Source organism: Camelus bactrianus, chromosome 13, assembly GCF_048773025.1.
Source record: "Camelus bactrianus isolate YW-2024 breed Bactrian camel chromosome 13, ASM4877302v1, whole genome shotgun sequence".
Lineage (NCBI taxonomy): Eukaryota > Metazoa > Chordata > Mammalia > Artiodactyla > Camelidae > Camelus > Camelus bactrianus.
Window position 1 is genome coordinate 11,403,789 of NC_133551.1, and position 27,315 is coordinate 11,431,103.

Consider the following 27,315-nt stretch of genomic DNA (forward strand, 5'->3'; position numbering starts at 1 on the left):
TTTCTTACTTTTTATTTAGAGTTTTCTTACTGCATAAGTTTGCCTGCTTTGGAACATCAGCTCCTCCACAAGGGAACTTGTCAGTTTGTTGGTGTGATTGCATTTACACAGTGAATGTAATCTGGGCTTCCTCAGCCCAAACTCTCCAGTGCAGAATCACGGGCTGTAGCCATCTCTTAGTCACGCAAATACTTCTAAAATTATATGATGCCAGAAAAGAAAGAAGAGAGAGAGAGAGACATTGCCTTTATCAAAATTCCTTTCAATTCTGACTGCAAACTGTTGTTGAGCAGCTCTGGTTTCCTTTGGATATGAATATATACATTTCTTTGCATGTAACCCGGGTTTTGGACTAGAACACCAAGCTCTTGCTGTCCACAAGCCACAAAAATAGTAGCCAAATTGCACTCGTCTGAAATATTTTATTCTTTTTCTGAGAAAGAATCCTTGAATTTGGGACTTCAGCTGTGATTTTTGCTTTTTGCTTCTCCCACCCCTCTTGTAATCTCTCACTCCTTCCCACGTGGCCCCCAATAGGTCGTGGTCCCAAAGGAGCAAGCAAACACCCAGTTGGTCACCATGCAGTGCTGCTACAGAGGGAGACCTGCCAAGACCTAAAGGATATTATCAGAGAGGACTTCCTGGAAGAAATTGGCTCTACATTCAGTTGTGAAAACAGAGTAAGGGTCAGCCAGTAGAAAGCATGAAGACTGTGGCTCATGTGGCAGAGCAGCCCGGGTAGAGGCCTGGAGGCTTGTGCGGTGGGGAATCGGGGAGAGTACCATGTGTGGTCCAGGGTTGTGGGTGCCCCTGCTGGGGAGGACACTGGAGAGGGCCTGGGGTGGAGGGCTTTCGAAGAGCTTGGGTTTTACTAGAACTGACACAGGAGGCAGTGAAGGGTGTCAGCAGGAAGTGACACTCAGGAAAGGTACTTCTGGTTTTGCTTCTGATATTCTACAGTAAGAAAGGTCGGGACGGGCGAGAGCAGGTCTGGCTGTCCCTTTGAGACCCACCCCATCATTCATTTATTCATAACACTCACACTTCTGAGTGTCTAGGGGAGAGAGGTTGGACCCACATTAGTAAGCAAAATGCTCCTTGGGAGCTTAGCAGTGTCAGAAGTTGACTTAGCCTAGAATGTTCTAGGAACAGAGGAACAAATTGCGGAGGTTGGAGGGAGGGAAGTCTTCCTTGGGAAACAATCAAAATGAGCCTGGAGGTAAGTGGGAAGTAGGAGCAGGACAGGGGGCCACTGAGGTCACTGGGGACCTAGGTACTGAGGTGAGGATGGGCGAGCAGGGTCGGGGGTGGGGCTAGAACTCTACCAGGGAGCCTCTGAAGGGTTTGAAGTGGGGTGATGTAATCAAATTTATGCTTTGGTAAGGCTGCCTTGGCTCCGCGTGTGTGTGTGTGTGTGTGTGTGTGTGTGTGTTTGTGTGTAGCGGGGAAGAGGGGGAGGGTGCCACCAACTGGGGAGTGACATTAGAAGACCATTCACAGGCTGGGAGGCCACAAGTGGGAGAGGGGCATCGGGGATGCTTGGGGAAGGCAGGGGCAGTGTGGATGCCGGATTTCCTTATGGGGAGGGCTTGTTAGCTGGGCCGCCCTTGCGGCGCCTTTTGGCTTGAAGAAAACAGATGGAGGCCGCCAGGTGGACTTTCCTCTTCTCTTCTTCCCTGCCTTGTGTGATGATGTTAGCTCAGCCAACATTTGGAAGAGAAGAGCTAAGTTCCAGGGTAGCCCAGGACTTTGTTGAGCTGGTTCGAGTGAGATCTGATAGGATTTATGTTTGTGTTCAGATCTGCATGTTCACTTAGCTAGAAATGTCCTGTCTTTTGAATTTCCATAGGGGTTTTTACTCTTGATAAAGATTGCTTTCTTGGTGAGAGGAAATTTAATACAGCTGTTGTCTTTCTCAAAAAAATCATATCTTTTAAGAACTTTAATATTCAAACAATAGGAATATTTAAAAATGATAAAGTAAGGCTTTGGTGTAGTTTCTTTGGTTTCCTAGTTAATGTGGACTTAGTGCCTTTGCATTACTTAATAGCACATCCTTGTCAGTATTTAAAGGGCTGTTAGTGAGCGCCCCAGGCCCCACCTCTCAAAACATCATTAAAGTTTGCTCTGAAATAGTGAGGTCATAAAGGTTTTGTTTGCAGAAGCCAAACACTTGGTTTATAATATGAAGCATTGCTCCATTTATAAAATAATAATAGGTTCAAAATTAAGAAAGTGGAAGATAATTGAGTTTTTTAAAAGCTGAAACATAATCTTTCTTGTGCTAATTTTGAACTGGAAGTTTCGAAAATAAAAATCCTACTGTAATATCATCTACGTGGAATACATATATGCTTTCCCGTTTGAAAAATAAGTCCGCAGTGGTTTTTGAAGTCAGGAGCATTCCAGCTCAGATACTGGCATTGATGGTTGCTGGTTTTCAATGGCAGAGCCTAAATTTGCCTTCTTAGCATTTTTTTTTTTTTTTTTTGTAGTGAGAGGGTTGAGTAGTGCTTTACCAGCATGATTTTGGGGCAATTTGGGGGCAGATGTTGTGCACCAGCAGTGAGATATTTCCATGCATTTTACTTTCTGGACATCACCAAGGCACATGTGGGGTTTGTGCCTGCAGGCTGGGATGCTGCAGTACTCCCTGGTCCATCACAGTTTTGTCCTGGATCTGCTCTGGTCAGTGAATGATTTTCTGTGGCTTCAAGGTAAGTTGGTCTGATGCACATGATCAGATGTGTAGTTAAAGTGCTATTACATGAAATAAGAGAAGCCTAGAAACATGAGGGAGGAGAATTGGCTGAGCTGATTTCGGTGGGGAGTCTTCTTAGGTGACTCCCTCCCCGTGATTCCTGCCAATATCCTCCCCAGCCCTGCACGGTAGTCCTGCCGAAGCAAGCATGCACTTTGCTCAGAAACGGACTGAATTTCCTTGTGCCTCTGTTTGTTGGCTTTTTTTTTAAAGCACATCTTGCCCTTTGCTTAAATGCCATCCCTGCTAGTCACCTCTTACACTCATTCTTCTGGATGTCGTCCATACATAGCTGCTGAATGGATGAACTGAATGTAGTATCTCCATGTAGTGGAACATTATTCATACGTAAGGGTGAATAAAAAGGAAAAAAAATAAAGGGGAAGATGAAAAAGGCCACCTGTTCTGGGAAGTCCACCCTGACTGCTCAACCCACCCTTTTCCCTTTGAATCCCCACCCCTTATGCTCCACTCTACTCTTTTTGATAGTACTTACCACCTTTTAATAAACTAACGTTTTCAAAAAAAAAAAAAAGAGAGAGATGCTGATACCACTTCAACATGGAAAAGCCTTGATAATAGCACGTTAAGTGAAAGGAACCAGACATAAACGGCCACATATTGTTGACTTCAGTGATCTGATATGCGCAGAATAAGCAAATGCAGAGGCAGAGAGCAGGTGATGGTTGCAAGGGTCTGGGTGGAGGGGGATTAGGGAATGACTGATAGTGACATGGGGTTTCTTCTGGGATGATGGAGTGTTCTGGAAATAGATGGTGGTGAGGGCTGCACAACCATGAGTGTGCAGAAGACTGCTGAGCGCTGTCTCTGGGAGTGCCTGTGGTTGGGGCGGCTTTATTTTGTTCTCACCCTGCAATGTGAACAGTCATCTTGTGCTGAGGCAGTTCTACTCCTGTGAGTGGTGAGGCTCAGAGACTTTGCAGAGTCATGTTTCTTTTCTCCCCCTTGCTGAGTGTAGGCAAAAATTGTTTAAGCCTGAGAAAGTGCTCCATCTGCAGAAATGTCTTTCAGTTTTGCATGGTGTAAAAATCTTGAGAGCTTTTTAATCGTTGACAACAGTCTGTGAGGGGAAACAGCCCATGAAGCCTGGGTGCGACCTGGAAGAGCCGCTCTTCCCTCCCCGACAGGGGTGGGGATTTCACCGCCGTTCAGGCAGTGAAGGGCCCAGACCCGTGAGTAGAGTTGACAATCGTGAATATTTACGTGTATCCACTGCTTCATCTTGGATATTAATTTCAAGCTGAGTCAGTTTGTGGCGGCAGCCTCATCCTACATCAGGAATCTATATTATGTGCTCTTTGAGGTGGAGACCAGACAGACTTTATTATTTAACAGTCTCCCTTGAATTGATATCTCAGATTCCTTTGTAAAAAATAAAACAGCAGAAATACACACGTCCTTTAATGCCAGTGTGACCTGGATCGGGTTTAGTCTCTGTGCCTTAGTGGCCTTAACTGCGGGTGGGGAAGATGATAACAGTGCTTCCCTCAGAGGGCCTGGTGAGGGGGGAGTGAGAAGCACAAATTGAGGACTTACACGAGATGCTCATGAATGTCCGAAGTTAGTGCTCTCAGCCTGGTGAGGCCTCAGGGGCAGAGATGTCAGAACAGAGCATTCCTAGCTGGAGCTCGAACCGTGTTGGCAGCTGTTATGATCACTATCACCACTGTGGGTTATCAGGTAGTTTTAAGACTTGGTAATATGAATTCTTCACTAATGTTAAAAGACTAGACATCTCAGATCCAGTTTACATAGTTTTCAAGATTTCCTCTGAGAAATGGATGTTTTATTCCCCATCAGAAGTCTGAGTTGAGTCTCTAAAAAAATTCTGTATTCCTCCATCTGTTTGCTTTAATTCTCCATTTCTTAAAAAAAAAGTTTTTAAATGGAGTTACTGGGGACTGAACTGAGGGCCGCATACATGCTAAGCACATACTCTCCCAAATGAGGTATAATCTCCCCCAGAATTCTTTTTAAACTTTACTTTCTTAGTATTCAGAGGTTAGAGGCCTCTAATTCTTTTTCTGGAGACTTGTCCATGAACCTGTAAATCTATTATTAATGGACAAATTTTGGTTTATTAAAAAAATCAATAGAATATTCTGCAATCCATCCAAAAGAAAATGCTCATTGATTTAAATGTTCCTCCTTTATGGTGATTTCTACTTTCTGGTCTAGCTTAATTTATTAACACCCATCCTCATCATCATAATGACCAAACTCGCTCTGAATGGACACCTGCCTAAGGCTAAAATGCTTTCCTCATGTTTTACTTCATAGCAGGTGTTTGAGGGTAGGTATCAGTGTCTCCTTTTTTGCAGCTGAGGGATTGAGAGATGGAGCACCTTGTCCCAAATTACACACAGCTGGCAGTGGCTTGCTCAGTGCTGGAACCCTGGCTTCACAGAATGCATTTTTAATTGCTCCTCTAATCAGCCTCCCATTGAGTGGATTCCCGAACTCCTGTGACTCCATAAATGGCCAATTTTAGTGATCTCAGCCTGATGAGGACTTCAAAGGAGAGACACCAGTGAGAATGTGAGACAGAGTGGCATAAATTAAAATTGTACATTTTTACAAAAGTTTTATTCTCATGTAATGACTTAAAAAGTTAATTTTTTTTAAATTTTAGTGCTCTGTGAGCACTAAAAACAAAACATTAAAAATAATTATAGTGCAAAAGAGAAGTGGGCTTTGAAAGTCCAACCATTGCTAGTGATGTTACTTGCTTTTCTCTAGTGGCCCTTATTGACAGAAATACTTAGAAAGACTGAATTGGTTTTATATAGTCTTAGTATGGAAGAAAAGATTGTCAGTGAATATTGTAAGTAAAATCATTACTCTTTTCTTTCCTGATGATGAATAGGTAAGTTGTTTTTATGGCTTAGGTACATTTCCTCATTTGTGAAATTTGAGTAATATCTTTTTCCTTGTCTGTGAGAGTTAGATGCCTTGTATACAAAGCACCCAAAAGGTGCTTAATAAAAATGTGTTGTCACAATGACAGGTATTTTAGAAGGATCAACTCTGAATACTAAAGGGGGTGGCTTATTTCTGATGCATATTCAATATGTATATATATGATATATATGAATATGGCTTAAAGTAACAAGGATTCATTTATTTTTTTTAGTGCACTATGAAGTTTTAATGAAATCTGTATCATTCTATTGAGACAGGGATTAGTTAAATTGCCTTAAGCAGACGACCTTGAAGATTATTTACACAGAATGTGTATTGTTACAACTCAGAATTCATGTTACCGTGTAACATCCACTCAGACATTTAAATTCGTGGATTCTGACCAGATCCATTAAGTTTAAAAAAATCCACATTTATCATTTTCAGGGAATAATCTTCTCTCTTTTGTGATTAAAGAAAATTTTGATTTTTTTTCTTGCACTTTTAACAGGTTTAAAATATCAAAACATTGATTTGACATGTAACTTTTTTAATAGAATAAATCTCATGCTGTTTTAATATGTAAATAAATGTTTTTGTATTTCAACAAACTTTTACGATTTCCTGGCTCTTTGAGAAGTATTTTGCAAGATACTTAGGTTACCTACTTTTGGAAAAATACAGACGTTACTTTTATGAATATAGGCCTAGTAAAGATCTGTTGGTTTTTGCTACAGTGCAAGACATGAGGCCTAGGAGAGCTTTGCTGCCGATTGCCAGGAGGGCATATCCCAGGTCTCAGTCTCCCCTCCTGTAAACTGAAGAGACTGGACTGGTTTCTTTCCTCCTCTAAGATGAGTTTCCCTAAGCCTATGTCTTTTGTTTATATTCAGGAGTATTAGCAATATCAGATTAAATATTGAATACCCCTCCCTTACCCTGAAACAAAGTGCAGTATGTGCTACAGAAGCTTTTAGTTATCTGATTCTCGTTTCTGATCCTACAGGCAATTTTGTGTTGCATGTTTCCCGGCAACCTGGAAGGTCTTTTTAGCCATAGGTGGCGCTGTTGCACCTTCTTACCTTCTTAATTTTCCTATTTGTTACAGAAAGCTTAAACAACGTTATTTTATTTTGATTTCTTTGCTTAATGCTTCAGAATAGCACAGTCTACATTATGTCTGTCTACCGTAAAAATTGTTCTGCTTATATCTTACATTTATTCTGTCATCTCGCTGTGAACATCTCAGACTTGCTGTGCAAACAATGGCAAAATCGGACTTTTCTTCCAGTGCTAGAAACCAGTGAGAGGGGAATTTATAAAACAGCTAGAAGCGGCCTCTGGAGCACCTTAAAGCTGAACATTGTACTAGGTTCCCTGAGTATTGACCCCGCCGCTGTGTGTTAATTAGTGGTAGGAGATTTGGTACATATAGGAAGGGGTGTAGTTTTTTGACTTGGGTTTGCGTGCACACGCTGCCACTGAGCCACGTGAGCCTAAGTCAGTTCGTTCTGAGATTTCCCTCGTCTGTGAGATGGGGATGCTCATATCTGCTTTGTAGAATTGTGAGAATTAGAAATTATGTAAAGTGTTTACCACAGTGGGTATGTCAAGAGGGCTCATAAACTTTAGCTACTGTTTTGTGAGAAGCCATCATTTGATAGTCTTTGGCAATTACTAAGAAACAGGAAAATAAGGAAAGCTGGTTTTATGATGAAAGATATTTGAGGAGGTTCGATAGTTCCTATACCCATAATTTAGCATCAGCAAAGTCAGAACTGTTACACAGTCGCCCTGAACCAACGTTAAGCCACAGAATTTTTTGTTACTTCAAATATGTTGGGGCTTAATGGGATCAAATACTTATACACATGTTGTCTCCAGCAGCCAACTGAGAGATGACAGAAAAGAGTAAGCAGGCGATTTATGTCTTCATTTTTACTGATGAAGCCACGTTCTCCATGAACTTCAGGGCTGTGGGAAAATGCGTGTCATTATACTGTGTCCCAGAAGTAGAGACGCACCCTGTCCCAGGTAACTCTGGGCCACAGCGAGCCTTCCCTTGAGAGGACCTGCCCCATCATGCACAGGGCTGTCCTGCCATGGAGCTGAGCATCCCGGGTGCTTCCCAAGTGTGGCCAGCACTGGAAGGAAAGGAACGGTTTCAAATACCCTGCTTGTCTCTCCGGACTCACACCTCACTCTGTTAGTGTGATAAAGGCTAGCTGTGGGCCATGGGTCTGTGGTGTGGAGAAGCACTCTCCGTGGCCAAGAGGAGTGGGGAGGAGGCATCCCCTCCCTCAGTTTAAACAGGTGGTGGTATGGAACAGAAGGGTGCTCCCCAAGAGTTTATAAAAGGAGAAATAAGGATTTTTTTGGGGACTTAGTCTATCCAGGAAACACAGAAGATGATTAGAAAGGAGACTTGTAAATCACTTTAATATTAAGTTGACATTTGTTGAGCACCAATAATGTGCTACATTCTTTTCTGAGAGTTTTACAGAAATGAATCCTTCAATCTTCTCAACAATCGAGTAAGGAATGTTTGATTTTTATCCCAGTTTTACAGTGTGGAAACTGAGGCACACAGAGGGTAAGTTGGCCAAGGTCACAGAGCTAGTAAGTGGCAGAGATGGTATTTAAACCCTGGCTGTCTGGTTTTGAGGCTCCCAGGGATGGGCTTTGGGTGTTTATAGGTATCTGCATCACTGGATCTCTGTACCTCTGTGCATCAGTTTGCCCAATAAGGACAGGGAAAGGAGAGTTACACAGGTGCTCACAGTCGTGTCTCAGCCACTGTCCATGAAGAGTGCACCGTGATTAGCGTTAATTGTTTTCCAGGCAGTAGATCTGTTGGTATAACAGAAATTTAGTCCATTGAGTTAATCTAGAAACCCTTCCTGCTCTGCTTCTGTCCATGGTTGCCATGTTACTGCCTGCCCGGGATTAGGCTGTGGAGGAGAAACTGTACTCATGGTTGAACTCTGATATTTCAGTCTGGTTCATAGTTTCACATATTCTGTTACATTAATAAGTTAAGTTTCTGGTTTTCTTGCATCAGTGTCTCGTGAGTTTGGTTAATGTGAAACCAATCCATGGGAGCCCAGGTGTGCTGACGGTATAATTTCTGAGCACGTTGTGGCACTTCTACACGTGCAGTCCTGACTGGAGGATGTCCGCCTTCCTCACTGATTTCTCCCAAGAGCAGGGCCCTCTCCCATCCCCGGATGTGAGGCTGGGAGCTCTCTGTGTAGGCCAGTCAGCGGCCAAGTCCACCAATCAGAAAATGATGAAGTACCCGGAAGTGGGTTTAATAAAAGAAAAGGGCTTCCAAGTAGTCCGATGGGCTGTTCGAGTCCATTTGGTGAAAAGCTGTTCACTGTCTGTGGTTGAGCTGATTCTTTGTTGTTTAAAAGTCTGGATTAGATGAAGGGATTTTAAAAAGCAGAAAGGAGTGATTTCAGGTGGTACGTCCACACCGGTGAGAAGTGATGGATGACCGCCTGTGTGAGGCATAGACAGAGTCTTACAAACTTCATAAAACAGCTTTAAAAGCTCTGCCATCTAAGTGCACTTCATATGGGGTCCAGATCATCACTGGTCATGCTGTGAGGGCAAATAACTGATGATGGCATAAAGGACACGGAGGCATCAAAAAGGTCTCAGTCATGTTCCCTGTTTAAAGAATGTGACACAGTGTAATATATTTGAGCTGGTTTTTCACTGAACAATTTTTCGTGTTTTCTGGGACTCCCAGCTCCCGAAGTTTCCACGCAGCTGCATGTCCCCTCACTGCAGCTCTGTCAGCACTTGTCCTGGGCTGACGTGGTGTCACGGGGAGCAGGACGGTCAGCATCCCCGGCTCCTCCGAGCTCCGTCTCCTCATCCGCAGTGCTGGGCTTCTCATCCGTGTCTACTTAGAAGGGTTGCTGAGAACCACACGTGATGGTTGTCAGGGGTGATTTGTGGTTGTCCCTGTGTTTGATATATACTCAGTATTTGATAGAAACACATGTTTTTTTTATAGTTCTGGCTTCTACATTGCAGTGGTTTTTAGTCTGCATTTTTTTTATAACTTTTTCTTATTTTTAAATAAGCACTTTTATGGGGGGGGGAATACTGGGGATTGAAGCCAGCACATTGGCATGGTAAGCAAGTGCTCTACAACTGAGTAATACCCACCCTCCTTGTCTTCACTTAAAAATAATTATTGCAATACACAAAATAGCTCTTAAACACAATCATGGGACCTAGTCTCTGTATAGACAATTGAATACATATGCTATTTCAATAAGAATAAATGTTGGGACATACCTTTCTGAATCTGTTTACTTGTTTAAAAACGATAATAGCTAGTGATAAACACGAGTCTTGGATCCAGTACTTCTTAGGGTCTGCTTTGACATCATGGGAAATTACATTCTACAGAGAAGGCAAATTGGGTCTCGTTGATATTTGGATGATTTAGCAGATGATCAAGTCTTTCAAAACTTGACAGTTTTGTATTTTAAACTAACTGCAAAGTTATCTTCTAGAAGTTGGAATTCCTAAGCTTGTGAAGTGCTCAGTAATTCAGTGTGTATGTGTTTATGTCTGTGTGAACGTGTTTGTGTGTGATTTCAGGAAGGTAGAAATAAGTTCCATGTAGCCCTCTGATACCTTCCTCCTCCAGTTCAAGATGTAGGCATATATTTACACAAATAAATTGATATTCTTTTGTCATTTGGCATATTGGAAATAAGAGGTTGTCCTACTTGTTTCAGAAGGGTTGGGGAGCATGAGCTTAGAAAACGGGAGGAGAAAGAGGCCGGGAGGCACTTCACACTCTGTGCAGGATTTGAGGAACAGTAGCTTTTCTTTTTTCTTCTAAAGCAAACTGGCGCTGAATTGTAACATACTATTACTCAGAATTGCTTTTCTGATCAGATACAAGTGCCTCAGAGTTTTCAAGGCAACATGAATGATGAAATCCGTTTTAGGAGTTATCTTTAAAGTAGTGTTAATTTTCAAGTAAAAGGCTATAGCCTGTTCTTTCTTCGAAGGGTAAAAGACGTTCTCATTGATCCAAGTGCATGATCAATGTGCTTAGTTTCTTTGGGGTTTTTTTCTTTTTTTTTAAGTGCTTGTTTCATTGTGGTTTGAATGAATGTTTAAAATTTCTGAATTTTGTTCTTTAGAACATGCTGATTTATCAGAACTGTTAAAAACCTGATTGATCTTTCGTCTTTGTTTGGAGGGGCACCCTTTTGATTTCTGTTGTCTGTTAAAGAGGGAAATTCTTCCTCTAGCCTGCAGATCATTAAGTGAATGGTTTGCAGTGTGCCTTTAAAATTCTTTGAATGCTTTGAGCATGCTTGTCTAGTGAATTTTGAATTGACTCATAGTAATGACTTTGCTTTGATTCTGTGGCTTTTGCTCCTCTCCGCAAGAATTTGAATTCTCTGTTGCATTTTGTATACGTGTTTTTAACAGGGGAAGAAATTTTGCATTTTTTACAGAGCTGGGTTTTCCTATCCCCTCTGAATGCCCTCTATACTTGATACAATAAAAATCTGTTATTGCAGTGCTTAATTATTTCATAAACTAATTTTTGGCTTAATCAGACGCAATGAGAAAGAGTGATAATAAAAAATATGAAAACCTTCCTTCCTTTGAAGAATAGAAATGAGGTGGTCAGGCTCACGCATGCTTTGTGCTTGACACACTTACTTTCATGTCATTGTGTATCATGATTCGGAGATGGAGTTGCTTCAGGTTTTATAGATTTTTGTTTGAATATTTTTGTTGAATTCTTTCTCCAGGCTGATGTTTCCTGTTGGGTTTGTGGAAAGCGTAGAAGGGAAACAAATTCTTTGTTTTATTTTCAGGAGGCCTGAGTTGCTGATGAGAAAAGAGTTGAGGGTGGGCTGAGGAACAGAGTGACACTCCCTCTCCTCCCGGCTGAAACTGATGAACAATGAAATCAATTAAGTGTATCAGTATTTGACCAAGAGAATTCAGCGAGCCCAAACTGGCAAGTTATGCCCAATGGAAAGTACTGAATTCACCTGCAGAATTAGGTGCTTTGCCAATTAGAAGCAGCTTAGAGCAATCAGAAAAATTAGTTCATATGATGAGATATAAAAGAATGTAATATCTTCTATTTCTGAAACTTTTCTTTGTTAAGTTGTGTAGAGCTAAAATTAAGTTTCAAGCACCAGGAGTTAAGAGTCTGGGTGGTTCTGTGGGATCCTTAGTCAGGGATGTGTCTAGATCCTGCTAGAGTGTCTGAAGGTGGCAGGAAAAGACCCAGGGCTAGGATTTGTTATCCTAGGGTGTCCTCCATAATGGTTCCCTAATGGTTACATGTGGGAGCCCAAGATTAGGTTAAATTGTAACAGACCCCAGCCGCCTGTCAATGTTCAGAAGAAAAATGTGTGCTTAGTAACTGCTTTGCAAGCAGGAGCCTGTGCATCCTCACTCCTGTCTCCTTGCCTTAAAAAGCAGAGACAATGCTTTGCTTGCATAGTTGATGCTTTAGATAGCACTCTGCTAATTTCAAAGCAAGGACCCAGGCCCTCAGCTATAAAAGCTGGGCTTGTGTGCTTTTAGATAGTCTATTATCCCCAAAACAAGGACCTGGCTGGTCTGGTGGTCTGCTTTGTAATTCACATATCTAAAGAATGTATCTTATTCCCCTCACCCCATGACTTCCCTAAAGATACACTAAGCCTTTGTACTCATTGTGGATTCTACAATCTCTGTCTCCTCCTGTCTTTCCTCAAGTTCCTACTTACTATCACACAACTGTTAATGACTTTTTCCTTTCGTTATACACAGTAAATATAGGAGCATTTGAGAGGCTCGTGGAGTTGGCTCCCTACTCCTTCTCTTTTTCTGGACTTTTCCCACAGAGTCTTGAATAATCATTCCGTGTCGGTACGACTTCTGCCAGCCATAACCCACAGTTCCAGGTGAGAATGATGCAGGCTTTATCTCTCCTACCCAAGGGAGAGAGAGAAGAGAATTGAGATCTGCTCCCTTGTGGTCCCTTCCTTCCCCAGGGCCACTCCAGTTCACCTGCAGCCTTCAGGCCTCTGCTGTCAGGGCCTCTGTCCCAGGACTGACTGCAGCCATTTTTTCCCTTGCCAAAATTTCCTGTGCCTTTCAGAAGTTGGTCTCTTCTCTGCAATTCAACCCTGGCAGATGTGATGGTGGTCAGCGTGCTGGTGGGCAGTCACCTGGGGACTCCCAGGAGCCATGCTGATTCTCCTGAGTCTCTCATTCGGGGTTACAGAACTGTCGAGCACCGGAGGAAGCCCATTCACGTGAGGGCAGCGCAGCATTGCATCACTTTCATTTTATTTTTGAAATTTCAGTGGAGAAATTATTTGTAGCAAACTGTTCCAGTTTTTTGGCTGACTGCTTTCCTCACCACCATTTCCTTGTTGGATGTGGTGCTTGTTTTAAGAACCAGGTTTCTTCTCTGGTTATTTCTAGCAGGTGGGCTTGCCGAATCCTTGATCTGCATTTGAAGCAGAATGCTTCATCTTGATGTCAAACTGATTTTCTTCATTCTGAATATTTCGTATACACTCAGCAACTGTTTCAAGTGAACTGCTCTTGTCCAATTTCGGTTAACTCACATTTGCTGATCTCCTGCTTTCATGCTGAGGGCAGTTTCTTCTTCCTGTAATAAAAGTTAGCAATTTGCATCTACTATGGGAAGGTACTGGCCCGAGGTGCTTTTGTTCTTAACAGTTTTAATACAATTCACCCATTAATATTTACACCGGTTTTTACTCTATGCCAAGAATTGTGCATCCCAGTCAATCTTAGAATATTTTCATCCTCCTAACAGGAAACCCCATATGCATAAGCACTCATTCCCATCTTCCCCATCCTCCCCCAGCCCCAGGGAGCCACTCTTCTCTCTCTGTGGATTTGCCTGTGCTGGACATTTCATGTAAATCGAGTCAATTCATGTAAATGGAACCGTCTATTGTGACTGACTTCTTTCACACTGAGTAACGTTTTCAATGTTTGTCCATGTTGTTGCCTGGGTCAGTACTCCATGCTTTGCTATTGCTGAATAATATTCCACTGTATGGCTGGGCCCCTCTGTTTACCCATTCATCAGGTGATAGGCATTTTGGTTGTTTCTTCTTTTTGGCTGTGATGAATAATGGCACCATGAACATTCCTGTAGGAGTTTTTATGTGGACATTTGTTTTCAGTTCTCTTACGTGTGTGCCCACAGAGCAGAATTGCTGGGTCATTCAGAAACCAACTGTTCAACTCTCTGAGGTCCTGCCAGGCTGTTTTCCAAAGTAGCCACGCAGCGTTACTTCTCACCAGCAAGGGCTGCTATCTCTGATTCCTGTGTGTCCTCATTAGTTCTTGTTATTCTTTTTTTAATTATAACCTAATGTAGTGAGTGTGAAGCGGTTTCTCCTAGTAGTTTTGACATGATTTCCCTTACAGCTAATGATTTTGAACATCGTTTCATTGTGCTTATTGGCCATTTGTATATTTTCCTTGAAAAATACCGTTTCGGATCCTTTATTCATTTTTTAATTTAGTTGTCTTTTTTGTTGAATTGTAGGAGCTCTTTTTTATTTGGAGATACAAATTCCTAATCAGATAAATTATTTGAAAATATTTTCTCCTGAGTGTTGTTTTTTTCACTTTCTGGATGGTGTCCTTTGAAGCAAAGTTTTAAATTTGATGAACTCAAATTTATCTCTTTTTCTTTTTTCCTTGTGCTTTTGGGGCAATATTTAAAATCTGAGGTATTTTATTTAAAATTTACATATAAAATATCTTAATTTTTAGGACCGTCCTAGGAGACGGGTGCTGTTGTTATACCCAGTCTATGGATAGGAGGCTGAGATGCAGAAAATTTCACTGACTTATGAGTGTCAAAGCTACCCAGTGCTGTGGGAGTTCAGAGCCTCATGATTGTCCCCAAGCATCTGTGCTCTTCACCACCATGCTCCACTACTGCCTGGAATCGTTAATGAAAAAGTCTTTCATTTTTTGGTTTCTTGTTTGTTTGTTTTCTCATTGGGAACCTCATCTCCTCATTTTCCTTTCGGATATCAGTGTAGGTTTATTTTAGGTCTCATGTAGGCAGAAGAATTGCTATCATTTTACTTCTTTATTACTCACTCTCCGGTGATGATTGTTGCTATTTGACCTAATCAAGTCATGCGTAAGTCTTTCCTGCTCATGACACTGAAGAGTCATGACTTACAGAATGCTCAGAGAAGAAAATAATTGATTGATTTTATTTTGCTACCCAATCAAACCAATCAAATAAAAACCCCGGTGTTGACGCAGACAGTAAGCCCTCCAGAATAGGGTCACTGTCTTCCTTGTGTTTCGTTTGTTTGGTCACAGTGTCTGGATAGAGACTTGCTGTCCAGCAATTTTGTGAGGATACGGTGTTCGTGAATCATTGTAAGGACAGAATTTTGACAACAGACTGTATTGGTCATTTCACGAGGGAAAAGATAATATAGAAATACTGCTCAGATCTATTTTAAAATTAAGTTTGGAATGTTGAGAAGAGTTCAAGAAACCATACAAAGATCTTTTTCACTTATTTTAGATCTATCTTAGGCATATTATGATTACATAGCAGAGTAACTTATCAACTAGATTTGACTAGAGGGGTGTATTATTGATTATTTGTTTTAGTTGAAATATTCTACCTGGGAAAAAGTAATCAGTGCCCATAAATGAACAAATATGTTTGTATTTCTATGTAACATGGGAGCAGACTTCATATGTTTCTATATAATATATATGACTGTGTGTTTTAATCTGTCTGTCAGTGTATTTATAGTTTTTCAGCAATGTTCTAACTTTAGAATTCTTCTAAGAAAGTCACCCCCAATTCTAGCGCAGTTTGTACAGTGTATCCTGTCTTATGCATGGGATTCCACTGTCTCCTCAGGGAGGAATTTCCTCCCCTACTGAGGTAGTAGCAGAGTTAAAGGAACTGTGATTTCTAGGCCTTTGCTCTCCATGTGTTTGCATTTGGCTGTCAATCGCGATTTTCCATTTCTTGAGTTTTCATTGTTCAATTAGAATTTTTGAAAATAAGTGTTAATATGTTGTATTTGTCTCCCTAGAAACTTGATGTGTTTGTGCTTTTCAGTTTTCAATTTCTTAAAAATGTAAATGCACTCTTGTTTTTAAGTAGTCCTTTTGCACTAGATATTTGTTTACCTCTTTATAGTTAAAATACATTTTTTCCAATGAATGAATCGGTGTGCATGTTTTAAAAGATACCTTACTTTTTATTTTCCTTATTATAACAATTATATTCATTCTAGAGAATTTAGAAAATAAGGATAAACACAGTAATAACTTAAAAATGGCCTCTAATCTCACCTAGAGATACAGTTGTAAAATTTCAAATTGAGAATTACAAGTCCTCTCATGTTGTTCTTCTTTTTCAAGATCGTTTTGGTTACTGAGACCCTCGAGTTCCCATATGAATTATAACAGCAGCTAATCAGTTTTTGCAGAGGAGCCCGCTGGGATTGTGATCGAGACCACGTAGAATATACGGATCACTCTGGGGAGCACTGCCATTCCAAGAGCACTGTCTTCTGATCCAGGAATGTACGTGGAGTGTCTGTCCAGGTATTTAGGTCTTCTTTAATTTTTTTTCAGCAATGCTTTGAGTTTACAGAATATTATTTTACTTTTTTTCTTTGCCTTTATACTGAGGACAAGTGTGCAAGGTACCGGGATCAGAAGTGTATTTTAGCCCCTCCCGTTGCTGCCAACATGGTCGCTGCACTCTTGCTTTGCCTTGTGTACAATCTTGCACAAAATAGGACCTCAGTAACTCTCTCTTGAATGAATGATTATATGATTGTAGGATGATGCTTGAGAGTCCTTGTGATTTTTTCCTCCAGCCTTTCCCCAATTCTTAACTATGCCCTTTCTCTTCCTATACTCCAGCCTGGGTTTCAGCCTGCCTGTGGCATTGATTTTCCCTATCTGTAGACTCTTCCTTTCACTGGTTCACGATAATGTTACATGTGGGCTGTGGAAACTTGTCAAGAAAGAACAAATCTATTGCATGCTAGTATTTTTACAGTGTGGTATTTTTTATCGATTGAAATTAAATCAGGCTGACCCCCTGAGCCCTCCCGTGAGCTCTTTTCACTTTCCTACATCTGATACTGCTCTGGTTGCTACATGTGCCCTTCCCCAGCCTTGGTTTTTGGGTTGAGTAAGTCATCATCAGTGGAGCCCTCTCTTTAAAAGATGAAGAGAACATTGGCTCCTTCTCCCTGGTTGGGGACTTGGATGAGATGAGATACCAGATAAAGAATGGAGCTCCACCTCATTCTGACCCCCGCTCTTTCCGTTCTGTTCTCCAGAGGAAAAGAGTACAATTCAACAGTATAAAGATTGATTGTGAGCTAATGAGATAGACAAGACAATCAATTATTTATTAAATATCCTTTCATGCCAGAAACAAATGTATTATACACACAAAAATCACACAAAGCATGATAATATCGTGCTTACAGACGTCTGTCCGAGTTCGAGTCCTGCTCTGGAATGACCAGTCCTGTGAGATGGAGAACTGGTAGGTTGGCTTAGGCTCTCCAGGACTGGTTTTCTGTCCTGCAGAGATGGGGCTTGCTAGGCTTCCCTCCCCCGTAGAGGTGCTGTGGGATGTAACTGTCACGCGTGCACAACTGCTCGTTCCTCGTAAGTGCAGGATAGCATAAATTTTGTGGTGATGGCTTTATGACTGCCCCGTGTAGACTTTCAGTGCTCCAAAGGGATGCCTTGTGGTTTGGAGATGGGATTCTCATTTCTGTAAATACCCAAGGATTGTGGTATTGGGCCCTGCTGATTTGAATCTATTCTTTAGAAAGTACATATTGTAGATATATTTTTCAAGCATGTGTGCTTTTTTCCTTTTATTATTTATAGTTCTACCCTCTCATCTCTTGGTGTGACTTTTCATGGAATCCAGGAAACAGTCCTAACCTACCTGCCTCTTCACTCTTCTCCGTGGTGGTTTTCTTCCCTGACTAGAAGAGGGTTTTGCACAGGAAATTTTATTTGTTCCCCTTTTCTTGGAGTCTCTCTTTCGGTCTGCCCATCTCTCACCTGCACATCTGTCCATTTATCTACCCACTCATTCTTCTGACTTGTTCCAAAAAGCATTTCAGGCAGCTTACAGAAGAACAGATACCAAATAAACAGGTTAGAAAATGGGGCCAAGTTCAAACTGTGAGGCTAGGAGGCGAGCCTGTGTGAGGGTTGCAGCCATGAGACACACACCTCTGCCATGTGACTTATAAGATCGACAGCAAGAGTGTGCCTGAGGCACCCAGCAGACACAGGTTAACAGGGTTTGTGGGAGATGCTCACTGGCTGTGAAATAAATAAGTGGCTCAGGAGAAGCCCAACCTTTCCAGCTACAAAGGCTTAGGAGAATATTTTGAGTGTCTTCCAAAATCAGGGTATTGCATTGTTTCTTTTGTCAGAGTTCTACGTATAGTTGGTTACATTCTATACCTGGAAATTTCTCCAGAACTCCTTACCAAGTGAGTGCCATTGCTCGGGAATGAGGTGGTTCTGCTCATTGACTGGGGTTGGCCAGAAACCGAAAATGACAGCTTCAAAGGAGCCTGGGATTTGTCAGTTATGTTTTGTCAGTGCTGTAGATTTCAGGAAATGCTTTCACACTTTCTCTCCATCTGAGGCAGCAGCGTGCTCTCTTAGCAGCATCAGGAGCTCAGAGCCACGGGATGTTGGGGGCTGACTGCACTGCCGTCAAGACAGCCGAGCTAGTCACTGCAGGAGTGGTTCTTTCACATAGTGCATTTCATGTTCTATAGTAGAATGTTTCAACAGGGAGTTAATTAACTGAGTTAATTAACATTTAATAAATATGAAGCTTTGATGAAAAGACGGTTATAGGCAGAATATAAGTTGTGAACACTTTGAAAACGGTTTCATTACTGAAATTTCAGTAGGGAAGATACACAGTTTATCTTATTTATGCCTCTCTTTTAAAGTAACAAAGAAACAAGACAGAAAAGGCAGAGGATGATTTCTGTTATTCCTCTCGGCTTGCAGGTGCCCTCACATCCAGTGGCATCCATCCAGACACCAACACTGACACTGGCCATGCTCAGAACTGCCTCAGCCCTGAAGACACAAGTGACAAATAGAAGGGAGCCGCGCCCTGTTACAGCAGGTGCTCTCACTTTGTGGGTCCTTATGTAACTGCGTGGTGTTAATCAGGATCGCCCGTTCTACATTGTGTGGCGCTGCTGCAGTGTCTCCTAGTTATTTGTTTCTGTAAGTACTCGTGTATTATTCTCCAATGTGTGGTACTACACATCTAAAAATGCTTTTTTCAGATGAAAAATAATGTATATTTAATGCAATAAGTCTGAAAAAAGGGACAAAAACGGCTATCCAGGTCCCACTAGTCAGAAATAATAATTAACACTTTAACATCTACTTTCTGTTCTTTTCATCAGTGTGTATCAGCTCTGTCATAAAAACCAGTGAGCACTCTGTGCCTGTTTACTGTGTGGAGACCTCCATTTTCCATTCGGCTTATTACATGTTTTTCTACAATATTCTATTTCCCCTGGCATGATTTTTAATGACCAGTATAGCATTATGTCTTGTGGAGGCATCGTCCATTTTACTTCGGGCTTAAATAAACTTTTAAATTCCAAGTGTACTTAACTGAAATACTGAAAAGAGAACTGTGGTGGTACCGAAAGAGCCCTACCTCCCTTCCCCTTATTTCCTGAGTGTAAAAGCTGTTGCCAATGTGGTGTATATATTTCATGACCTTTATGCCTATGACATATATATATACCCATACATACATACATACATACATATGAGAAATCTATGTATATGTGTGTATATATACTTTTTTGAAAAATAAGGCCATACTATATGTTTTCTGCAGCTCGCTTTATTCACTCAGGGGTATATCATAGACTTCCTCTCACTCCAGACTCACCCGGTCCTTTCAGATAGAGTGGAGGGGTCTCCTGATGTGCAGGTGTGGTCTCTTGTGCAAGGACACCTTTGGTGGGAGAGTGCTGTGGACAAGGCCCTGGGCCACGGGGAAACGCTGGCCCCCTCAGTGCCCACAGCTCACCGTGATTTACCGCATTATTGTCTTGATGGTGGACACTTAACTTTTCTCCATTTTCCACTGTCAGAAAGGATGTTTGACTGGCATCTTTCTTTAACAGACATTCCTGTGATCTTGTATGAGCATGCCTTTAGTTAAGTCTTCTGGAAATTTAGTCCCTGGATGTGACATTTACTTTCATCACAGGCTACTTTCAAGTGACTAGAAATTCCTTCTCCAGTGTGGAATGAGAAATGTAGAATTACTTATGTAACCAATTCTCTATCGCTGGATATAATTTCACTTCAGCTTTTCTTCCCACCAGTGTAAACAGTATATCTATTTGAACTGATTTTTTTTCTAAACGAAACGATTCCTAGAAGTGGGGTTGAATCAGTGTGTACACACGTTTTTCAGAGTTTACATATCCATTGACATGTCATCCTCCAAAAAGGTCGCTCACAGTTTTTTCTCCCACAGATGGACACTAGCTACAATATCTTTTAAAAATATTTACCAATAAGATGAGCAAAAGTGCTTTTTCATTGTTTTAGTTTGCATTTGATGACCAGTGAGGTATTGAGCATTTTTCACTGATTAGCCATCTGACTTTTGAAAAGTCAATGATCCATTTTGTCCTTTGCACAAATTTAAGTGAGGAAGCTTCTTTTTGCTTTGTGACAGCTCTTTGTATGTTATGAACATTAATCCCTTGTCTTCATCAACATCTATCACAGAGTTTTTCCTTGTCATTTCTTTCGTTTCATTTTGTTCAGTAGGTTTATTTTTGTTGTGGCTCAAAATATTCTTAAGATAGTAAATGTCTTCCTTTTGTGTTTTATCTTTGTTATTATTCTTAGAAATACTTTCTTATAATGGTATAAATCTCTTATGTAGGTTTATTTAATGTCTAAGATGGAGATGATAATAGTATTTGTTATAGTGAGGAGAAGTTGAATTAATGTGAGCAAAGAGTTGTATTTGCTGTTATTAGTATTTTAATATTTACATCTCTATCTGTAATTATTTTTGTGGTCATTATGACAGGAATAGAATTTGTTCTTTCCAGGTGATTCTCTGATTGTCCCAGGACAATTATTGAATTCATACTTTGCTCTTTGATTTGAAATCCCACATGTATAAAATACTTATGTACACTAGAGTCTCTTTTTGAGCTCATGCTTTATTTCTGTCAATCTTACTTCCTTACTCCAGCGCTATGTCTTAAATATTGTAAAAATTAATTATTATCTGACAGTGCAATTTTTTTTTTGTTCTTTTCTTCCATCCCAAACTTTCTTGGCTATTATTATGACTTTATTATTCCTGAAGAATTCTAAAATATATTGTTCAAGTTAAAAAAAAATCAGATAAGAGTATTCATGGGATTTTTATTAAGTTTTGAATTATTTTTAGGAGAACTTCCATATTTACAAAACTGTTTTCCTCCATGCAATATGTTGATGTCTCTACATTCACACCTCTTATTTACCCCTCAGTACAGTCCTGTAGTTTTCTCCATGTACAACATGGGCATTAATTGTGAGTTTATTCCAGATTATTGTTGATGTTTTTGTTAATTTTGTAAGAGAATTTTTTGCTATTATATTTTTTAACTGTTTAAACTGACACCTAGGAAGGCAGATTCGGTTTGTAAATACTCACTTTGTAACAAATCATTTAAAATTGTAAGTATTAAGTAATTGTTCGAGGATCCTTTCTTTTGTGTTTTTAAAAATTTGTTTCCAATATTATCAAAATGGTCATAGCTAAGAAGTATAGGTGTGGAGACAGATGGAGAGAGGTAGTGTGGCTCATGTACAAACTCTGAGCACTTTTATGGCTGCATTTAGGCTGGAGAAGCCCCAGAAAAGCCCACGTTAGACCAGGGGTGGCTTTGTATGCACTTGAAAGCCAGCTTTCCTACCTTTATGGTGAAGCCTGATGGGCGTGGCAGGTAGATGATCAAGGTCTGATCAAGGTCATTGGCTGCACAGAGCACTGTGTCTGTGAGAACTGGAGTCCATCACCATGGGAAATGCTTGGTGCCAGGTACACTGCAGGGGAGCTGGGGAGTCTGTGTGTTAAGGATTTTCCAGTCCTGGGAGTGGGAAGATCAGACTCTGCATTCAGATCTGAGTTTGAATTCATCCTCTCTTGTTTACTGGTCCTCTGACTTTTGTCAAGTTATCTACCCTCTTTGAACTCCTATTTTCTTGTCTCTCAAAATAGGAGAATTACGGCCTGCTGCTAGAGTGTTTGATCAGGATAAATGATTTGTTTCTATAAGATGCCACGTACAGTCACAAGCTCAGTGAGAAATGGGCTGTCACCTCTTCATCTGCAACTCAGTGCTCGACAGGACATCGGGGCAAAGCCAGTCTGTAATTTGTTTGTGATGCAAGTAGGAACAAAATTAATGTCTTGCCTTTCCCTTGCAGTATTATTACTCCTTTGCTTCATTTACTTCTTTCCTCCTTTCCTTTCCCCTCCTCCACCAAAAGATCCTGAGACTCTCTCAGAACACTAGATTCAAATTACTTTAAAGGGTGTCTCATCCTCATGAAATGACAGTAACTTAAAAAAAATCTGTACAGATCCCAGACGTCATTGTATTTGATTTACACACACACACGCACACCCACCCACACACACAATCAGCCTACCTCCCACTTGCTGAGGGAGAAGGACCAATTTTTCTGAGTTTTCATTCACTGAGCGTGAGAGCAAAGTCTCTTACGCAGATTTTCACCTTGCTTAGTGCATGGTGTTTTTAATTGAATTTCTGCTTTGTGGCCATAGAACTATTCTCCTTATAGAAGAGAGGATGTGGAGACATAGACATTCTGCTGAGATATTGGTGTCATCATATTTGAGTTGGAAAGGACTTACGACAGCATAGAGTCGTAACTTTTTATGGGTGAGAATTCATGATAGTGTAACTTGGACAAGAACCTAGGTCTTCTGTCTTCATGTCCACGTGGATGAAGAGGCAACAGGGCGGGAGATGGCAGGGATCCTTCTTGCTTGAGTTCCAGGGTCTTGCTAGTTTTCATTGCTCAGCTGCCTTTAGTTTAGGTCCGTGTGGCCTCTCATGGGAAGGTCACTCTGTCCTGATAGACTGAGTTTCTAATCAGCAAAAAGGTCTGGACCCACTCATATTTCCCAGAGTTTTTCTGCTGTCCTGCTGACAGTTTATATAAATGATACCTAAGAAACTACTGGATATAAAATCCTTATTGTTATCATTTGCCCTCAAGTTCTATAGGAATGGGGTGCTGTCTCAGGCTGTCTAAGGCTAGATCTGAACAAAGATAGGGTGATAGGCTGTGCTGCTGGACCCTCCCCAGTCATAAGGGATTTCCACCTTAGTTTTTAGAATCAGACAGACGAGTTCAAATCTTGCCTTTACCAGTTATTAGCTTTGTGAACTTGGGGAAGAAACTGTACTTGTTTGTGCCCAATTTTCTTTATCTGTAAATAAGTTCAGTATTTACTTTAGGGTTTTTGTTTTAGAATTGAATGAGCTAATTCCCTCATTTATACCGAAAATACTGATCGCGTGGTTCTATGCTGGTGCCTTGGTAGAAGATTACTAAGGGACTCAGCAGTGAGAATGCAGGTGGGGGACCCCTGGATCATAGAGCTTATATTCTAGGATATGCTTGTAAAAGACTGGATGTGCAGTGGATTTTTAGTAAATGTCCATTCCTTTCCTTATCCACATTGATTGTGTATATATCTTTGTACAATATATGAACAATTTTTTATTGCAATTTAAATCTCTTTGTAGTAATTAAATTATGTAGCTATAACAAAATACGTGAAATAAAATGATTTGTCTTTTATTTTCTTTTCAATATGCAAAACAAAATAAAATAGAAAAGAAAAAAGGTTTTGAAGGAGTAGAAATAATTTTATTTCTGTGGAATCAATTCCCTATGTTAGGTTTTTTAGTTGTGTTGTTAAACAGCATATAAAATTGATAGGTTGTGACTTCAGTGTTGATAGCTAGGTGAATGTAGTTTCTTTTTGTGGTAGTCTTTGATGAATTATTTGCACTAGATCATAAATGATGTGCATGTTACATATTGGAAACGAGGAAAGAGTGGAGTCATACTACCTCCAATGCAGTCATCTTGTTACCAAGTCGAAACTCGTACTGCTTGCTGCATGACAGGCCAATAAATTGGGAGATTGAGGTCTTGGAGCAAGGAATAGTGACTTTATTTGAAAAGCTGGCAGACCCAGAAGATGGCAGAATGACATGCTGGAGAACCGTCTCCCCCAAGTCAGGAATCAATCCGCTTTTATACTAAAAAGGGGCGGGGATGTGGTTGGTTGTTGCAAACTTCTTGCGGTACGAATTGTTTCTCCTTGGAATTCTTTGTTCTTGCAGCTGTCCACGTGGGTCAAATCATGGTGCCCCTCTAAAACCTCCAAAAAAAATCAAAGTTGATTCTCTATTTTGCAACTTGCCATCTCTATATAAGTGCAGAAGAGTTAACATCGTGAAAGATCAGAGCCCGGAGAATAGGCTCTCCTGGATATTTCAGGCTAAAGGCAACTTTCTTTTACAAAAGGTACAGAGCTACCAAGTCTGAGCCTAGAAAACAGCAAATGTTTAAAGCCAAAGGAACAGATCTAACATGCAGTCAAATTTATTCTTTTCTATTACAATTTCTTTTTCCACCTCATAAATAATTTTAGTAAGAAACATGAGCAATTTTTTTTACTTTTGCTTCTTAGTAACGGATAAGTGGGCCAAATACATTTATGAGAGCAGGGATGCTGTGCGGGCATTGGGGTCACAGCAAACTCCTGTTGGGGGTGGTCGACTCTGCAACATGTCTGATGCTCCGTGGGTGTTGGTGAGGGACCCCATAACCAGGGGCTCTCTTCAGGAACCAGCATATGGGCATTGACCTCTGGAGACCTCTTTTTCAGCTGCCGGAAATTTTTTCAGATACTGTGACTGAAAAACCACTTCAGCTGGTGATAATTAGGGAATAAAGGAAGAGGAAAAGGGCTTGGATTAGATTAGAAGAGAAGGACAGAATATCAGGGAACCTGGGGGCTTGGCAGTGGGTCCTTGGGAGAGAGGGGAGCAGAGGTGGGGAGGGGCACGGCTCTGGAACCAGCTCCTGCACCTGTCCCAGGGCCCAAGTCACACAGCTTTTAATTGGCCCAGGACGCTCTCCTGTCTGGATGTCACCCTGGGCAGAACCTTGAGAATTGAAGGTAAGGGGTGGGCAGCACTCACCTAGGGGATCACTGAGGACTTAGTTCAAGTCCACGGTGCCTTTTCTGGTCATGTGTCTTCACTTGCCCTTTATCTTAGGATCTGAGAAGCAGGAGCAAGGAACGCAGGGAGAGATCCAGTAAGACATCTGACTGTGTTAAGAGACGACAGTCATAGCCACACAGGGAGCGAGGACACTTGCAGCAAAGTAAAACGACTTCACAACTATTGCATCAGAGCTGCCGGTGTGAGAGAGCCTAAGCCTGTCTCAGAGTGCAGGTGACAAGTGGAAAGGAATGGCAAAATTTCCACTGAAAATTGAAATTTTGTTAAATAGCCTGCTACTGTTGCTTGTATCACTTGAATGAATGCAGGCATATTGCTATGGGCATTTATATGTTCACTCAAACCCACCAGCCACTCTTGCCCCCATCGGGGATGGGCTTTCTCAAGCCCAGTGCACCTGCTGCTTGGGTGGGCCATGCTGCGGGTCCTCGCCTGGGGCCGGGCTGCTGCAGGGCACTGAGTCCCCGAGGCACGGCCTGCGAGACACGACAGGAATACCTCTGCTCTTGACTGAGGGCCTCCGTTTCCCCCTGCAGTGTAAGATTGCTGGTGACTGAGTTAGAAGCATGCTTCAAAGCTGTCCGTGTCCTTGCCATCCAGAAGCAGAGCCTGGGAGCTTCCGAATTTCTCCAGAATGGGGTTTACATTCATCTTCGACAGGTGAGTTTATGTCCTTTTACAAGTGGAGGAATTACTGCAGTTTTCCTGGAACTTACTCACCACTAGTCCATCTGATTTTTCTGTGCTAGGATTCAATATGGCATGCTAAAAATTCTGGAGTCAGATCTTGAAACACTGATGAAGAGGATTATTTTATTTCTTTATATGATAGTATTTTACTTTCAAAATTCAGAGTTTTCAGTTCTTTCAAAAATTTTTTGGGGGGTTGGAGAAACAACTTTGCTCTTACCATCTTTGTGACCTGTTGCTATATGCCTGTCACCTGTCTTCTGTCACTTGTGAGGCGGTTCCATTTGTGACCCTGTCCGGGTTGTTCATGGTATAAAACATAAAGTCTGTAAAAGTACAGTCCCTTTTACTCCGAAGACATTCCACAATTACTACTTAAATCTGGGTGTGGTTTTAAGAAGACAGAATCATTAGAACATGTACTTGCAAGTTGCTAGTGCAAAATCCCCAGATCAATAGTCTAGCTCAACATCTAAAATCTTTCTAATCTACCTTGGATTTGTATGGATAGTTGAAGCAGTTTGCTAAGAACTCAAGACCAGGGTTAGAATACAGGCTGGTGCAGCTCAGCAGGTCCTCCCAAGCTGATGCTCTGGCAGAGGGCAGGTCCTAGGGGAGAGGGCGTGTCCTCCCCCCCTGAGCTGACAATTTGATGGCAAAGACATTCATCAGGTGAAGAACTTGGAGATTCTTCTAAGAACAGTAGGTTTGAAAACAGTCCTAAAAGTGTGGGAGTGACACAATCCCATTTGTCTCAAGTAGGGGAGAGTGGCTTTGGGGCCACTTGGGAGACTCTTGAGTCCAGGTGGGCAGTGTTGGTGGCTTCCACTTGAGCGGTGGGATGGTCAGCAGGTAAAAGCGAACAGATTGAAGGCATGTTTAGATGGTAAAAAGGAAAGGATGAATGATGTCTGTGAAGGTAGGATGGAGTAAGGAACAGGTTTCTGGGTGGATTAATGAGGTAAATGATGGTCCTGCTGTGCTCTGAGGAGGGAAATCTGTAGAGGGAGTTCTGGGGGATAACTGATGAGTTCAGCTGTGGGTAAAGTGAAAGGCTGTTAGATGTGTGGTTTGGGAGCTCAGGTGAGAGCCAGTAGTGAGTAGGGGGAGGGGAGAGAGACTTTCAAATCAGTTTGTCTTGTGAACATACAAATAAGGATGAGTAATGACACACTTAAAACCTCTATATTCTGTATTTAAAGCCCAGTAAAATTTTGCTATATTGACTGCAGAGGTTCTTAATTTTTTTAATAGAAATAAAATAAATAGAAACAAAATAGTGGAGTTAATGAACATCTTAGAGTTGATGTGTGTCCTTGTATGTATTTTCATACCTCATCTGTTTATAACCATAATCTACAAAAAGTTCGCTTGCTTAGCATAAGAGTTAAACAGAGGGAAGTGACACACAGTGTTGGGGCTTGAAGCTGATCTTCTCGGGCAAATTATGTCACCTCTCTGTGCCTTAGTTGCATCTTCTGTGACTGCCCCCAGGCCCCTCAT

At 41.3% G+C, this 27,315-nt stretch overlaps 1 long non-coding RNA gene across 7 annotated transcripts in view; it reads left to right on the forward strand.

The window, feature by feature from the left end:
• Positions 1-25,306, forward strand: part of LOC141579681 (uncharacterized) — an 84,614-nt gene extending 59,308 nt beyond the window's left edge. For 3 of the 7 annotated variants that reach the window (XR_012511544.1, XR_012511541.1, XR_012511540.1), the window contains 3 exons: positions 16,133-16,318; positions 18,788-19,012; positions 24,214-24,391. This is a non-coding gene — a long non-coding RNA (uncharacterized LOC141579681). Of the gene's footprint in view, positions 1-537; positions 647-16,132; positions 16,319-18,787; positions 19,013-22,046; positions 22,190-24,213; positions 24,392-25,155 lie in introns of those variants that run through there. The other 4 variants (XR_012511543.1, XR_012511545.1, XR_012511542.1 and 1 more) reach the window with 4 other exon arrangements.
• Positions 25,307-27,315: the final 2,009 nt, after the last annotated feature.